At 44.0% G+C, this 18,304-nt stretch overlaps 1 protein-coding gene across 2 annotated transcripts in view; it reads right to left on the reverse strand.

Annotated features, from left to right (window-relative positions):
• RFX7 (regulatory factor X7) overlaps positions 1–18,304 on the reverse strand; it is a 50,468-nt gene that overhangs the window by 21,340 nt on the left and 10,824 nt on the right. Inside the window, exon 2 of one of the 2 annotated variants that reach the window (XM_027881490.1) lies at positions 6,873–6,906. The gene's annotated coding sequence lies outside the window, so the exon portion shown is untranslated. Of the gene's footprint in view, positions 1–5,159; positions 5,179–6,872; positions 6,907–18,304 lie in introns of those variants that run through there. The other variant, XM_027881491.1, reaches the window with a different exon arrangement.

An 18,304-nucleotide genomic window follows, 5' to 3' on the forward strand; every position in this document is an offset into this window, starting at 1 on the left:
AGTGCAAGTCAAGCCATGCAACCAGGAGCAGAGGGGCTCTCCTTCAGGAAGATGTTGCAGAAGGAATGCCTGAGGTGGGGCACCACCAGTACGGAGTCAGAGACTCATAGGATCCCTTTTCAAGTCAGAATGCAGCTTTTAGATTAGTGTTAATTCTCTTTTTCTTTACTAGTGTCTTACTGCCAATGTAACCTTTTCCAAAAGGAAGAGAAGAGAGAGGGATCAACAGGCAGTGAGGCCTGGCTGTTTACTTCAGCAATGAGCAGAATGGAGAGTGAGGAAATTACAAACCTCAACTTCACTTCAAACTGGAGGTCCCCTCCTCGTCCCAGTCACATCCAGATCCACCTCTCTTCAGCTGGCACTAAACTGACAGCAGCCCAGAAAGAAGTGAGCTCTGACTTCCCCTCCACTGACTTTGCACCCGATGCACAGGTCCCCTCCCAGCCCCCAAACTTCAGGCAAGGACCAGCAGGATATGCTGTCCAGGGAAGGGTCTGGGAGAGCCCAAGGGCTGGATAATCCCTGCCAGCTAAACCCACCACAGAACTGCTCCACAGAACTGGGCCACCAACGATGGAGAGACATTCTCAGAGCCAAGAGAAACACTTCCAGCAGCACACAGGTAACAGGCACTGGATTTGTTGCTTTTATAAGCAGCAAACCACAACATTTGGTTGGATTTTTTTTTCCTCTGACAAACTCCTGAAATTTGCTGACACTGACTTCTGTGTGGCTCTACAGCAGCTTACACAGCAGTGGTGCTCAGACCACCAAATATCCCGAGAGGTATTTCTTAATAATGGGTGCATTTTGTCAAATTCTCTGTTCTTCCTTTCCTGCATGAATCATGACATTTGAATTGGTGGGTTTTCCTTTAGCAAACCCATTATTGATAATACCAATGTTCTTCAAAGAATTTACAGCAAATTAACCATTTTTGAGGAGACAGAAATTTAACAACTACAATAAAATCTGTACTTCTTTATTGGACATCCCCTTGTTCATGTAACTTAGCTCTTTTTGTTTGAAATGGCAAAAGCCCAATCAGCACACCAGAGGACCCCGTTAGGGTGGGATTACCTTGCACAGTAAATGCTAATCCATGAGACAAAACATCACATGCAAAACAAAAAAAACCCTGATGACTCTGACACCAAAGTGGAAGACAAGTTCTCACTTCCAAATCTAATGTGCCCACGTGCAACATAAACCGTGAAGTTTTAAAAGAGATATTAAACCTTTCATCAAAATACACTCAGTGCCCACTGCAGTTGAAGTAACTTCTACGACACAGCAGGACAAAGGGGCTGTGTGGAAGGGCCCTGTCTGAGCCACTCTGCTACACAGGCCCTGCTTGTCAACCCCCCAAATTCAAGAAAAACAAAACAACAAAACACCCAACAACATGGGTAAAGAAAAAAATCTGACTGGGATTATGTTAGAACCTTTCCCAAAGGATGCGAGTGAGCCAGGGACTCTCAGTGGCAAAATGCATCCCTGCAGCTGAGGCAGCTGAGGATCAGAGCTTCCTCACATCCTCAGCACAGCCTGTTATCTCACAGGGATGTTATCTCACTGTTTTCACCCAGACTCACTCCCATCCATGCACTTTCCTAGGCACAGCTCCTCCAGCTTCCAGCAAGGGCTGCAGGGAAGCCGTGGGAAGGCAGGACCTCCTCCGAGCAGGAGAGTTAACAGGAGTCACAGGCAGTTCACAGAGGTAAATCCTACCTGGGTGGTAATTAGATAAACCTAAGCTTATTAGATGAGACTGAATCTATTTAGAGAAAATCATCTTAAATCTGAAGAAGTGGCAGCAAGGAGATGGAGTGTGACAGTCAGTGCAAGTAGATTCAGGAAAGATTGCATTTTGTTTAAAGGTTCGTTAAACATTGTTTTGTTTAGTCTGTCTTCTCTAAACATTTCTAAAACCCTCAAAACCTGGTTTACAGTCTCGGTAAGTACGGTCTCTTTCCTCTTCAATCTCAGCTGACATCCACTAGTTCTCAGTGCTAAAGGTTTGCTGAATTCAGTAATAACTGCAATTACTGTTACTGCGATTGTTCAAAGCATCAAAACGTTCAAATTTTTTAATGCAATGAGCATCACAGAATTTGGGAAAGTAGAGGAATATTTCAGCTGGCCTAGTAACTACTGACCAAGAAGAAAAAGATTCATTCATTCTCAGTTTTTCTTTGTGCTAACTTGGATACATATGGAAAGAAATAAAAAGAAACAGGAACACAAAATATACTATAAATTCCCACCCCCCAAATGGGTCAATAGTGTGGAAAAAATAGGTCATTAGAGCGGAAGAGAGTCACAGCATCAAAAGGAAGAATGTGATGCTGGCATCATCTTGGACAAATTCCCCTTTGTGCAGCCTGTTAAAGCTTGTGCCACTGCTGTTCTAAAAACCATACAGCGTGCACAACGTCTGGGGAATCCTTTCCTGCTACTTAAAAAGGATCTAAGTAAAAATCCTGCTTGAAGTTTCTTGACCTTGATTGACTGGTTCTATCCAATCAGATGAAGACTGTCTAATTCTCCAAAGGCTATTTATAAATCATATTTCTTGAAGCTGAATTAGAGACATGCATAAGCATGTAAACCGCTTGCAGGACTGAGGTGGAAAGCCAGCACGAAGCGTTGCCTCTGGTACTTTTGCTCTTCACCCATTGCCTTTATATTCTGTAACCAGAACCATATAAAACAAAGGAAGATGCAATGAAGATGGGGAGCAAGCAGTGTTCATACTTATTTTCACCACTTGGCTTCAATTTAGCCAAAAATCTATCAAGTACTCAAAATATCTGACTGATCTTATATTGTGAGACAGAAAAACTAAGGACAAAGAATTAGAAACCTCAAGTCACAGTCATACAAAGACTTTCAGTAACATATAAGGGAGCAGAAATCTCTGATATTTCTGTTTTGACAGTTACCAAATACACCGTTTACTACAGAAATGCACAAAATAAGCAGCAAACAATTAAACCAGAGATCAGCGGCCAGAGAGATCTGCTCCAAATGGATCTGTCCTTCTGCTGCCTAAGACAGACACAGAACAAGATTCTCATAGAAACAGATGCAACTTTCTCTTTCAGGCATTTTGATTGCCAAATAAACAGCTGTGATATAAACTAAGATGGCCAAAATGTTGTGGGGTTGGGGTACTTTTTAAATGAAAATAGCAGGTTTTGATATCTGGTTCCCTTCTGGGAGACACCGACTAAACACTGCAAATTTTTGCAGCACAAAGATCTGTTCAACACAGAACGTGGCCAAGGACTTAATCTGTGTTACAGGAAACATGAGTTTATTCATGTTTCTGCTTGAACCAGAGGACCTACAGATTTGAACACGAGTCCTCAGAATGACAGAATATCTTTCAGGTTTCCTGACCTTGGTGGATTGGTTCTCTCTGCTGATCTCCTGTCAGGTCACAAACGACAGTCAAGTTTCATTCTAAAGTTGTCAAAAGGGACTGCCACAGGAATACTCCAGGGCATGTGCTTTTTCGGGATTGTTTATAGAAGAAGAGACCCAGTCAGGCCAAACTTTAAATAACATAGAGGAAGAATATACTAATGAACAATTAGAAGAGCTGCAACTTCTGTAATGTATACAGTGCAAATGTCATTCAAATTTGAAGTATTTCCAATTTCCACAATGAAAGCAGAATTACAGGTTATTTCTGTCCTCAAGTTCTGATGAAGGGGGGCTGAAGGCCAAGGGCACTCTGCAAAAGCTTTGTGCAGGACTACTATTTTAGAGAGCATGGACTGTTCTTAATATTTCTTTCCATATTTTGAGTATTTATAGATATCTATACTCTAATCAAAGTAAAAGAGGCTGTGCCAATGGCAATGTAACCTGTACCTGCTGGCAGAATGGTCCTAAAACCTGTCATACTTCAGCAGAGCAAACATTTATTATTTAACAACCAGAACTAAAAATAGCAAAGCAGTCAGGCAATCATCTCTCCACTTTATGAACAGCGAAACAAGAAGCAAAGCTTAAGTGAGTTGCTCAAGGTCAGATGGTTTGTTGGAAATATCATCGAGACAGATATATAGTAATACAGTAATACTGGAAACAGAACCTATTATTCTAGAAAGGAGCTAATAAATATATCTGATGTGCTTTATCTGAACAGAAGCAAGAGTATATTTCAGGTGCTAAACAATCCAAACAAGCCCTAAAAGCACATGGCAGCTCTGCTGTGACAGTGCCCAAGCACAGCTGCCAAAGCTTCCCAGAGCTGCTGCCTGTCTCCTGTAGGGCCCAACAGACAAGTGGCACCTCCTCTGCAGCAGGACTGACACACTCTCACATCTCACACACTGCTGCTGCTCCAAACATCAGCAGCTATGGTTTTCATGGCCATTGATCCATCATTCTCACCAGCACTGACCTCTTCTCAGAGGATTAAGGAAAGAAACCTTGACCTTCTTGCTGCGTGATTATATAGAGGATACCATTTTAAAAATCAGGTTCAAAAGTTCATTTAGTATGTGGCTACAAATATAACAAGCAAAGTCATAAGAGAATCTACTGCTAGACATGTTTACTACAGTTAAAAAGATGTTATAATGAATTTTTAATGACTGTTTACACCACAATTCTTGCTAATTATCTTTTTTTGGATTGCACAGTATACAACGATTTTCTTATGATCTTCCAGAAACTGACAGTGTGTCAGAATGTAAGTGGTGCAGTATCACAAGGAAGAGGCAGATAACTCTGGACTCTTGCATGACCAATTGCAGTCCCAGTGCTCTCACAGTGGCTGCTTTGCACAGCCTTCTGCTACTGGAGACCTCCACAACAGACTACTGCCATCACCTCTGCTTCTCCTTCCTATTTCTCTTTCTCACTGAACTGTGTTGAACTAGGCAGCCCCAAACATTGGTGTGTGGCTCTGCACACACTGTGGCTGAGACTGGTGATACCAACAGAGTCATTCACAGCTATAAAGCCATGGCCTTTTACTTTAATGTGCTATCAGATTCTGCCTTGCAGCTCGCAGCTTTCCAACAGCACATAAAAGCACAGAACCCCTTTTGCCACAATTCAGCTTGATTTTATTTCCCTCAAACTATTTTGATCTTGGATTTTTCTTTTTTAAACTACCTGAACAGCTTTAAATCCACCTTTGCTAACCTAGACTGGGTTTTCCACCGTTGACATGACTCCTGTGAACTCAGTAGCAGGAGGCATCTGGAATAAAAAAATTAAGACTATCAGGACACTGCTGCCTGTTCCAAGTCAAGCCACGGAGACTGCTTTACATCCAGACTTCTTTGTCAATCCAGTGGGTGAGACCTAACCCTCAAACAAACTGATAATGCCTAGCTCAGTACACAAAGTCCACCAATCTGCATAATTTATGCAAAAATAGCACTAGTTTAATTCAATTTTCTTAAAATGGATTTCCAAAAGCAGATGACTGGTTAACCTCCTACTTATTTACTCCCTTCTCCAATGCTACTCAGAAACACCTACCCCAACTCCCGTTTTTTCGCCACAGAAATATCTGGTGTTAAGATTTTCACAAGTGCAATTTTGCAATTGGCCCTTTTTCCACTGCAGACTCACATACAAAACACTGAAGACCTTAACACACTTGCTTTGTATCCACAAACATCAGTGAGGAATCAAGCGGATAAAAATGTCATTTTGCATTGCTATTTCAGTTGGGTGCATCCAAGAACTTCTTTTTAAAAGAAGTAAAACGAGGTCCCGAGTTTTTTTGCAATACAACACAGCTTTAAGCCTCATACAACAATAAATGAAACACGTCTTAAGGCAAGAGAATCCAGTGCCATTTTAATTAGCCTTTGATAATGTGACTTTAAGGAGTACTCTAAGTCAGCTCAGCCATACAGCTGAACAGATTCTATTTGATAGTGTCCAGATGGTTGTCTATGTCATCTTTTTATCACTGGTACTTCTGGATGAAATGCTGAAGGTAGAAAGTCAAGATAAGCACTCCCTTCCAGTTTTAAGATTTATGAACTCAAGACTCTGATTTAAAGAAACTCCCAACCTGCTCACTATTAAAAACAAACAAAACCTCTTTCTGAGTTAGTGCTCCCCAGAAATAATCTCCTATCACTGCCTAGATCTTGTTATTTTAATGCTCAAAGGAAGACAATGTTTTTGCATTTCAAAGGCTTTTCCCTCTTCAAGAAATGATCTCTCTGTCCTGAGCAGTACAGCAGAGCTAACAGGACCTGTAGTGGTACACATTTCTGTGAAGGTACCCAAGATGGTACACAACTTTTGAGGATAGCAAGACTTAAAAGAAAACCAAAACCAAACCGATCAAAAATCCGATGATTATGACCGGCAAGATTTTCACAGACCAGGAAAAAAACGTGGCGTTTCTCTGCCAGGTTTTGTGCAAATAAGCACTTCAGTTTAGTTCCTTCCTTAAAACCAATGCCGACCACGAATTAGCTGTTCCCAGGAAACAACAATAAAAGCATTAAAGGCCTAAAGAGCAGTGGAACTTGAAGGCACAATAAGCTTCTTGCATACTCATAACCTTACATTTAATAAAACCATGCTTACAAAAACACTCAGTCACCCTTCTGTGCCGTACCACCCATGCTGACAGTTCTACAAAGGGCAATCACAGCCACTTGCTGCTGGAAACAGGAGGTCAATATTCCATGGAAAACAAACATCAAACCCACATCATGTATTTTTTTTGCAATGGCAGCTAACTGTGATCACATTTAGTGGCAGTACCTTCAAGCAGTGCTAAGGAAAGGCTTCATAATAGCTGCTAGTCTCCAGAGCCATCTATTTTGGTCTTGCAGTTTATTAAATATTGAAAACCATTCTGGAGTTGTACTTACCAAAATGCAGTCCACTTTAGATTGTACAGTTTTGCTAGACGGGAGGGAAGAGAGAGAAAAGAAATATTGAATTAATCTAAACAGCAATGACAAAGCCATTACATATTAGAATCTCTATCACTACACTACAGGCTTTATCTCTTACAGTGAAATACCCTTCTAGTTTATGGAATAATACTCATCCAGCTATTTTTATGTTGAAAGTCACCCAAACTTAACTGCTTGTTAAAATTCTTGCTGTTCTGTTCTTTTCTGTAAGAACTGGTTTTTTTAAAGAAACACCATTGCAACTGGGAGCTATTACCCAAGCTGTAATGCAGCCGGGATGGATGTCACTACTTTTATGTAAGCTCTTCAAAATTCAGATGCATTTGACTTGTTTACCTGTAAACACAATTAACATCCCCCTCTACCCACACTTTAGTAAATCCCACCATTTCAAGGCATTTATTTCTCGCTTTCCAAAGAGCTGCTACAAAGCAGAGAACTGTTATTCCACTGGCAACTTTGGAGTTTTCCAAGTTAGTCTCTCTACCTCCCAGTTGGTTTACTGAGATGACACTGGGTGGGGACTGAATTGAAGTATGTCAGAAATGACCCCAGTGTATGCGCCGAGGCTGGCAAACCATATGGAATTTATTAGACTTCATATAAACACACTCATAAGCAGCTTTCGTGTTTCTTAAGGGTGCTGTACTTCACACACCAGGTTTGACTGCATGAGTTGAAGGCACTTTATCTCTGCTCTGAAGAGGAGCAGAAGCTTTCACACACAGAAAGCCCCAATTGTTACTGAAGGACACCTACTGAACAACCACCACAAAACCGCTGTTTCGAGTTCAGAGAGCAATTCTTTTTCTCACAGAATGAAACATAATTCACTCTCCTATTAACACAACAAAATATCTCACTGGCAGTTATTTTACTTTTGTACAGGTGCCGCCAGAAACAAAGCTAGACCAAGTCAGGCATCTGATGGCTGCACTAAAACTTTAAGAAACAAACAAAACAAACAGCTCTAATGTCTGGTGCTGACAGGAACCAGCACCTACTGCTGCATCACATGCTCAAAGAGGCAGCAGTTTGGTTGTCCTGCTCGTTACACCACTTCATTTTGAAACTAGACAGTCTAAAAATCTGTTTTGTAAAGACTGCTAATACTGATGCCCCTTCCCACACAAGAACTGCTCATGCTATAGTGACAGAATACAATAAAATGTTTCAACAGGTCAGAATATTTGACAAGTCCACTGAGTAGACACATAAGCAGAAATCTGCTTCAGTTGACTTTGTGTAAGGGAAGCCAACAGATGGGTAGACACCCAGGAACATCAAGGAGACAGTAAAGCAGGACTACTGGGGATCTGTAAGACAGGGAATGCTAGGGATGGTAAAATGGGATCTTGCCTTGCCTTGGGAAAGATGCTCACATATACTGTAGCATCTGAAAAGGGAACCTAAATGTCATCTCACCCATCACAAACCACCATCTCACCGGAAAAGTCAAAGGACACCAAGCACAGAAACCTCCTGTTGCTGCTGAGCACTGTCACTGACCCAAAGCTGAGCCCAGTCTGCTGACACAGCTGCTCCAGCAGCACTTCTCTACCCTGGACTCCACCTCACCCACTGTCTCTGACCCCTGCAAGGTCTCACAATCCCTGTGCTGCTACAGATCCACAGCCTCTCCTACAAAGCATCTGGCAAAAGGAATCAGGCAAATAAGCTATTTTTTGTACCTAAACCTTTTCTATGGCTTCACATGACAGCGTATGCAGAAAAGGAGCATGGAGAGTAAGGGAATAGCAGGGTAGAGACATAACAAACTTAGCCCAAATACAGCCTCTGCTCTACAGACTTGCAGAACAACATCATGTGCTGGGTTTTTCAGGAGAGCACATTCCAGCCAGCTCGGCTTCCATCCTGTTACAGGTTCTGCCAAACGGAGCATCAACACGCCCAACTGCATTAACATTTTCTTCTTGCAAAGAGAAAGAGGCAAGTTGCCAGGAGGCAGCTGGGCAGGAGATCCCTAGAGCTGTCCTTTTATCTCCAAATATCAGTCTGAGTCAGGAAATGTAAACTCTCAAATATAGTTCAGGCTCTTCCTGCTGTGACCTCTGCTCCTACAGCACCGCTCACCAAGGAGCTGCAGCAGAGGAGCAAGAACAAGGCCAGTAAATGCAGCTTTGCTGTGTTTCCTTTTTGCCAACTGGTGGCACAAAAAGGACAGTCAAGTTCACGTCCTCCAATCTGCAAGCAGATGTTGTGACATTTTAAAAGGCAAAGGTCCCACGGCTTCAGCAGGGATAAGCGTGATCTCTGTTTAAATAGCAATTGTTTTTCATCTCCCACCCCACACTCCAAGTACACCAGGAGGACACCATCAAAATTTGTTAGTGGTCAACTGAGGCTTCTTTCTTCCTAACCAGAGCACAGGTTAATGTGCTCTCATTCTAGAAAGCCTGTGCCTCATGATAGAAATGTTTCTTATTTCCTTTCCAGTGAAGATGATGCATGTCAAAGTCAAGCAATGACAACCCTGAAGAAGGAGCCCTTTGGCCAGGAAGGTACTGGGACAGCGACCTTCTCGTGGTCCTGAGCACTGCACAGAAATGCTCCATCTGGTGACACATCTCCATCGTATCAGGAGGTAAAAGGACAGGTGGCAAAGGGACAGCCATCCCAGTTACACCAACCACTGGTGTTTATTTCATCCCCACTTCCTCCTTCACTAACAGGACAGATATGCTTTGAAAGCTGAAGTTTCATTTACCAAAAATTAAGTCTGCTTCTGTCAAATTCATCCCTTACCTAATTACTACTGCAGTTACAGTCCCTGCAACCAGCAATCCCAACAACAAGGCAGAATCGGGTCCTAAACAGAGCCACTTCTAACATCTGGAGGCCACTACCCACACACTTTGCTACAAGTCCAGGCATAGCTGCAGGAGAGCAGTAGGAATGATGTGTGTTCTTGCTGATGAAAATAACCATTTGAATCCATTACAGACCTGAGCCCACTGGAAACTAAACTCAGAAACTGTACCTTAAGCCCACAGCCAGAACTGCTTCTCCTGGAGAGCTGCTCCTGGGAGCTCACTGTGACTCACCCCCACCCAGAATCACAGCTGATGTTACTCTCTCTTTCACAGCTTTCATGCTGACAGCCTCCCTGAAGTGAAACTAGTTCATTTACTTGATCCAAAACTTAATTTAGGTTTCTCCAAGTAGTTTCATCCAAGACAAGACTTCTAATTCTGGGAGTAGCTGTCTCTTATGAGCAATAACAAAGGTGGCTGCTTTTACAGCTGCCTTGGATTTACCAGCTTGAGTCCAATGACCCAACAAAAGAACCTTAGAGCATAAAACTTTTATCAAAACTTTGTCCCCACCAAAAAACCCCTCCCCAAAATTAATGACACTATCACAACCAACGAGACGTTTGCTCAGTGGGTACCATCAAACTGAGGGTTTCGAAGTTAAGTCTCTCAGTCAACAGTAACTCAAGAGGGACATAATCGTGCTGCACTGCCTACAGCGATGCTCCTCAAAATGCCAGCACTGCTCCAAACACCACCAGTCCGGATCAATCTGGTCACCTACCATCAGCCACTCAAAAACATGAGCCCAGCTTCTACTAATGAGTAAAACAGCAGAGAAAAGAAGGTTTCTCAGCCTGTGTTTGGAGAAGTAGCACAGGGCTGCTCGCTGCAGAAGCTGCTGTGTTTGGAGACCCTCGTCCTACAACTGCCCAGGAAATCTGTTGGCTGGTTTGGGTCTGCAGCAAAAAGCCTTATGGGAGAGCCCCATCTTAACAGCCTCAGCTTTTGACTTAACCTTTAGGGGCAAGATATTTAAAAGATTTTTGAAGGTAACTTTTGAAGCCTCAAGGTAACTTCAGCAACTGAAGCTCTGAAATGCTGAAGCCACACTGACAAACTCCTGAAATTATCTTCAAGAGAATGCAAAGGGGAGAAATCAGACTGAAGTATTTCCTCAAACTGCCCTTCTATCTTATGCCAAAGCATGCATTTCTGTTTTCACTGACCTATTTATGTATTTCTGCTCAGAAAAACCTAATTTTAACAGCCCCAACTTGGCATGGGCAGAATGAGGAGCGTGTTCTCTCCCCAGGTGAGCAGCTGGGTTTACTCTGCACTGAGGGAGAGGCAGAAGGGGAAAAAAGCAGGAGGAAGAGGCAAAAAGATGCAACTTTTTTTCCAAGTGGCATAAAAACTGCCAACTTTCCTCTAATTAAGCAATCCTCTGCTTTCAGAAATAGGAGCTGAACTGCACCGAGCAATACGGGAATATCGTATTACAAGAGGTGGCAGAATTCAGTTGCTCCGAGCACACCAAGCACTTCCTTTAATGCTGCAAATAGCAGAAGCCATATAACCACAAGGGATAAGAGAAGCCTCACGTCTGTGAGACCAGAAAGAGGGAAGGTTTTGGGAGGAGTAAAAGAAAGCCCTTTAAATTTATTAGCTACTGCCTAGTTAACTCTGAGCCTTCTCAAAGCCTGAAACTAAACCCCAGGCTTTCCAGCTGAGAGCATTCAGTCCCTGTGAAAGGCAGCAGCATCACAAACACCGTGGGAGCACGCACAAGTGCACAGTCATCACACATGAACACCCAGCCCTGCAGACACAGCTCCTGTCTGGGAGACACTGTGAAGCAGAGGATGCTGGAAAAGGGGCTCCCGGGTTGAGTCCCTGGCAGGAGCGGGACAGTAGCACTTCCAGGACACTGTGGCTCTGCAGGGGAGATGTCCCAGCCGCAGAAGTTACACGGGACACGGCTCTCATCGTTCAGGCACGAGCAGTGGACTCTGCTCCAAAGGAGGAAGATGTCAACAACAGCAACAGATCCAGTTCAGCCAAACTCAGTGGACAAGTGGAGTCACAATTTATTGTGCCAAATACAGCAATGGCTTGACTCAGTCAGTGGTCAAACGTGGGAAGCCCAAAGTGATTTTTTTTCATTTAAAGTTTGGTGCCTTCAAGGAAATTGCCCCAGATACTCTGTATCCCTTTCATCCCAATACTGCAAGTTATTTGCCTGACATGGAACACCCTCCCAAAACTAGCCTCTGTAGCTGTGTTTCATGTGCTTGGACCATTTTGGGCAGCCTAGAGAAAACATTATTTCTGCCAAGCCATAATGCAGTTGGTGAAGAGGAACCACTTTCCATCACTGCCAGTAGCTGTGCCATACATCACGAAGGCAGGGCATAGCTCCTGACTGGACAGCAAGGGTTCCCCACTGCTGGGCTCCCAGTTTCCAGTACGGGGGTGTTATGTTACGTTATTACCCAAGATGCAGGACTCGGTAGGAAAAGTAGCAAATAGAGTAAAAAACTCCAGCGTACAGTTACTTACCATCAGCACCATTACCTAGTTATCACCTCAGATGGCAAACCACTTACCCTCTCAGACAACTAACAAAGAGAGAGAAAGATGGTTTATAAAGTTCTAAAATAAGCTTTGGAAAAGGAGAAACAAAAAAACCAACCTGAAGCCAAAAGAAGCCCAGCAGGGGCTGTTCAGGGCCACAGGGAACCTCCAGTGGCTCACGTGCAGCACCTGCAACCCCGATATGACATGGCAACACAGTGCTGCCACGGTATTGTACCCAGAGACCTGAAAACAAGCCTTCCAAAAGAGAAGGGTACCCAAGACAGCAGTTAGAACTGTCTGCCAAGGAAGGATTATTTTGGCCACATGGCCTTTAAAAAAGTCCTGCGATCTGAAAAGTCTCCATTTCCCATTGCATCAGTGGTTCTCCCACAGCATCTCTGAAGGGTCTTTGTCCAACTGTTTAACAACAAGGTCGAAGGGCAGTCTGGAATGGATGCTCCTGGTGGGAGCAGTACCACATGAGCATCACTGCCAGGCACGTGTTTCCCTGGGACAGGAGGCCTTTGGGTGTTGACAGCACCCAGCAACTCTTTCTCCTGTGCAGTGTCCTGCTGCCTCTTTGCCTCTTGCAAAAACCCTCTTGGCTCCCAAGGAAAGCAAGTCAGACCCCGTTACAAAATACCAAGTGACAGTTTTGGCAAAGTCATCTTTCTGAAAGCCATGTTAAAATAGAGAGGGTCATTATTAAACTGACCACATATCTTTTTGGAAAGATTCAATCTCAGTTCCACAACTCAGATGACATCAGGTGATATTAAAAAAAAAAAATTCTATTTACTCTGCAAGCTGTGAGAAACCACTCAATAAAAGGATTACCAACTCCATTACAGTAAGTGGTACTATCAGAAAGGTACTATTATCACATCCTTGCCACGACAGGCACTGTGTCCCAGCAGTGCCTGCAGGATTCAGCCCTTAATTCTTAATCTTACTGAATTAATGTTTCTCTTTCTTAGACTAACAGCTCTAAATATATCTTTATATAACCTTCCACTCAGAAGCACAAAGAAATGTTAAACTGGAGCCAAGGATCATCTAAGGAGAAAATTATGAAACAGCCGCCTGCCTATGTGTGCTGCTACTCAATTAACATCTTAACATATGCCATGTTACATTGTCTGGCTTGGCTCACGGTGATAAAGAAGTAAAATGGCTGTAAAAGCATTTCAATTAAATATTTAGAAAGCAGAGCTGCACAAGGTTGGAACATGTTTGAATTAGCAAAATGACGACTCTCTGTACGGCTCAGCTAACGGGGTAAGAGCTTTAGCACAGGGTGCCGACAGAGGAAAGCACACCAAGGCCGGGCAGACCTCCCCTCCCATCACACCTCTCACCCTCGGGCGTGCGGCAGCCAAAAATCAGGTGGCTTCTGATGCCACCTAGGGGCTCTGTCCCTGCCTGCACTGCTCCCTCCCCGGGGAGAATCCAATGTCATGCCCCAGACACCAGGCACTTGAGCTCAGCACAAACACAGGCAAACAGAGGCAAAACATTTAATACAAGACGGATTAGGTCTTTCAGGATTCAAATGCAGATATATTCTTAATCCAGAAAAAAAATCTACAGGGACCATAATTGCATCCTGGAAGCAAAAGAAGTATTATTATTTTCTTAAAGGATAAAAATAGCCAGAGTTGTGTCCACTAGAAAAGTGTCCAAGTCTCAGGCCTCGAAAAGTAAACAAAGCAAGTATTCACCAACTGGGAAATATTGGCTCTTCAGCTCAAAGGCAGATTTCTCCTCAATCCCAGCCAAACCACCCTTCTCAGGGAAATCAGGAAGGAACAAGCACAGCAAACTGATAAAATGGTGAAACAAGGCAGGGCGAGCTGCAACGATTCATCCTCCCTGTAACCTAATCCACCCCCTTCCACTCGCCAGGGAGAATAAGCCAGACCGGTTTTCCATCAGACATAAGGAGCAACAATGCTGCATCACAGTGCTGAGAAACACAGTGCTTCAGCCTGCCTTGAAGTTAATGCAGGTTAAAATGCTTCAAACACATGGCTTCAACACTTGTTACTGAAATAAATGCAATTAAAATATTTCATATAGGATAAAAATTTAATCCCTTCACCATTTGTGACACTATGATCATTTTATGAGTATAAATAATGCCAACTATACAAACAGCTGAACAAAGAAGGAAGATAAGGCTGCTAATGAAACGCCCAAGTCTCAAATGTAACCTACTGTAATGAACTGCCAAGAAATAATTAGCCAGCAGACATCAGAATACCTCCATCTGAAATTTAGGTCTATAAACATCTCTTTTAGCTCTCTGAAGAAATCTGCTGTATTCAGGGTTAAAGGTTTGTTCCACTATTCTTAAAATAACTGAGAAGAATTTGCAACAACCACACAGGGCCAGGTGCTCTATTCCAACAAGACAGTTATTTAACTACCTGGTTGAGTTTTTTTACATTTATACAAAGTCAGTATTTTGCCACAAGTTACTTTAATGAACTCTGAGAAGAGACAAAGAAAATGCTTTTACACAGCTCTCACCCTGGTTCGTTCAGCGCTGCTCTGAACTAAAATCAGAGTGTATTGTTACATTCAGGCAGGAGCCTGGTCCAAGGATGCAATGCCCTCTGTACAGGATGTGGGAAGATCATATGACTTCAGAGGAGCTGCATCCTATATTTAATACTAACAATCTATGATCTCAACAAAGCATCATGAAAAAAGATGGTTTGAGTAGGAACTTCATCTCAGGGCTACCCCACTGAAAGCAGAAAGGTAGATGCAAGCCACCAGACAGGCAGGCTTGTGGCTAAAGAGCAAATCATCCATTGAAATGGCTCGCATTTTTCACAATAAAAATTTCTGAATTTAAAACTAACTATGAAAAACCAAATTAATCTTTGGTTGCTTCTGAATCCAGTCTATAGATAGCTAAGAGATCTGCTGGGCTATTTTCAGCCATGGTCAGCAGAAGAGAATCACGTTATTACTTAGGGGTCTGAAATGGAGATGCTGTAAAGCACATGGAGATTTTTCTCCAGCCTTTGTCCTATAAAGCTCTAAGAAAGGATGCCTTGAAACTAAGGGGGTGACAGTCCTCAGCAGCACTTAAAAAACACAACCCAAAGCAAATAGGAAAAAAGTGCACCCACAAAACACACATGCACTAAATAGTTTCCCTTCCGTGCCTGCAGGGCCAACAAGCTGAGGAGGAGGGGGAAGAGGCAGCCTGCAACAGGGCACAGACCTGGTCCTCCACTGCCCTTCCCTTGGGAAAGGGTGGGTACAGACAGCTGATGGCAAAGCAAGACAATACTCATATAAGCAAATGAAAACAGCTCCACGCTCTGCCTACACGTAACACAGGCCCATAAACGTACAGACTGCACAGGTTTGTGTTTACTGCACAGAGCTCAGAGCTCAGGTGAATCCAGTGTAGCAGCTCCCAGTGTCAGCAGCTCTACAGCAAGGTTTTCCTACCATACGTGTTTCCCAGTGCTGGTGCAGATGCCTGGATGGCATATTTAAGCCTGCTGATAAAAGCTGTGTTTCTCCTTCTTTATTTCGCATTATTTCCTTCAACATTTTCATGGCCCACACCTATCCTAGTTAGCCCTATTAAAAGAGGGATTTGCTACTGGTTGTACCTCTTCATTTCCCTATTCATTTGGTACCCAGGGAGGTACTGTCTGGTTTGCAGTGCCACAACCCAGTCCTATCCAAGCTCTTCTGTGGCCTTACCCGGAGGGAGCAGAGCACACCCCCTGCACTGCTGAGCCACAACAAGCCGGCACTCAGACACCCCACGCAGCCACCCCCTCTCCACAACCTGCAGGGTCAACAGCTGCACATGCCCCACTGTCAGCCTGGACAGGAGCCCCAGCCTTCATGCCATGCTGCCCTCTCAGTACTACCTGGCTCTGGCACGTGCAGGGAAGTGGAGAAGCATTCCAAGAGCTGCTCTAGGCCTTTCACAGGCACTGCACCGGGAAGGTCCAGCTTAGCCCACAGTGTTTTCCTGGCACACTCTTTGACCCTCCTCCATGCCATAGATACCCATCTCTCTCCTCCACACTGACCAGCTCCCCTATAGGCATCAGCTTGTCTTTCTGCAAACAAATGCAGCTTTAATCCAGCCCTCTCCTCTTGATGCTGCCTGCAACATCCCATTGCCTCCACTTCTGCCCTGATCTCCGGACGTGTGCATTCCTCCTTCTCCATGCCCTCTTTCCTCTCATGGCTGCCCACCACACAGCTCCTCTGCACCCTTTTTTCCACTTGAGGAACCTGTACCCAATTGCTGACTCCCAGGGAATGCAATCCTTGCAACCTCTTAGGTTTCCCTGTGCTGAGTAATGCCCTGAGTATCTACGTGCACTCTCCAAGGATCTGCCTACTAAAAGGGTCACCTGTTACCTCATGCTAGATGGGCATGGCTTCACTGCCACAAGAAAGGCAACTTCTCTCCCTGACCTGTGCCACACTGCCCACTGGCACACCACAACACCCTTCTCCCGTCCTTGACTTTTTTGTAGAGGTGAAAAATTTAAAGCTGAACGTAGGCAGGATGAACACGGCACTGCTGCCCGATGGTGACCATACAGCATCCTATCACAAAAAAACTCCCTGCTCAGCTCCCACAGTTTCTTTCAGGCCTCCAACCCTCAGCCCTGCACCTGCACACTGGGGCATTTCTCACTCACTGCTGCTTATCGGCTTCAACCCACTCCAGGCACAGAAACTGTCTGGTCTCTGCAAATAAAGAGTTGTGAGTAACCAGCAGTCTCCTGCCTACCTCAAAGGTCAGATCACTGAACACTAGAGCAGCGTAACCCATCACTTTTCCATCCTCTGCCTCTGGGAGTAAAAAAAAATAAAGTTTGTGGCACCTTTGAAAATTGTTTTAAACCCTAAAGTAGGATCTTCAGAAGAGTTATAAGCATGTGCTACTCCAAATCCCAAGGATTTCTTTAGGAACGTTTGAGTTCCCCTCACCTACAACCCAGGTGAACTTCAGTTTACTTGCAGACTCAAAAACTTGTCTAAACTTGCTTAAAATTAAACCTGCACAAAATTTAATTAAGTTAATCTTGTTTAAGTTCATACCTGCATGCATCTATTTCATTTTGCACCTACAAAGCTGGGTTTAAACACAATTGCACCCACTCCTACATGGCAGCTTAACTGTGTCCAATGAGCACTTCATGTGGGCCTGCATTGCAGGAAGGGCTGCTCCCACCTGGATCACGTTTCCCAGCTCCCAGGCTGCAGCACCATCAGGCCTGCCCAGCCCCAGGGCAGGAGGACTGACTGACAGCCCCACTGCCAGCACAGCACACGCTGCCAGGGTGGGACAGCCCAGCATCACCCACTCAGCCACCTTCACTCCACCTTCCCTGCCAGGCTGCCTCTGCAGCCACGATGAATGAGTGAGCAGGTCTATCAGAATATTTCTTTCATCTAAAACCTGATTTATGAATGGAAATTATGAACAGCAGGCATCTGACCAGTATTTAATACCCCACAACTTTAGGGTTCTGTACTCTGTCTCCTTGGACAGCTGGCAGGCTGTGCCTGCCTGGCTCTGCCACACCACCCTACTCTAGGCAACCAGGGGGGTGGGACACAAAAAACTGGGAACTCAGCCATTTTCTTCTCAAGTAACACACATGCTTTGCAGGCAAAGAGTTGTCCATAAGCATTTTGATATCTATTTCAGAAGTTTTCATATTGTCATGGTTTTCTTTTGAAAACACAGCAGAGGGCACGTGATCTGCCTTAGTACAAAGTACTAAAGCCAAAACCCTGCAGGTCACTGAGTTTAGCACCCTGTCAAGACCATTTGCAGAACACCTGCAGAAACTCATCATTCATAACATGTATACTCCAAACATCCCAGGAAACTGCACAGTTACACCACAGCTTACTTAGTGAAAGAGTCAGAAACAGAAAAGGCTGTCCCTGATTAAATCTAGATCAGATTTCAGAAAAGCTGCATTAAACTTCTGACTTTCCAAAAATCATAGCACCAGAGAATTA

Source organism: Empidonax traillii, unplaced genomic scaffold (genome assembly GCF_003031625.1).
Source record: "Empidonax traillii isolate 1590-97213 ecotype Southwest subspecies unplaced genomic scaffold, ASM303162v1 scaffold90:size2128546, whole genome shotgun sequence".
NCBI classification, from domain to species: domain Eukaryota; kingdom Metazoa; phylum Chordata; class Aves; order Passeriformes; family Tyrannidae; genus Empidonax; species Empidonax traillii.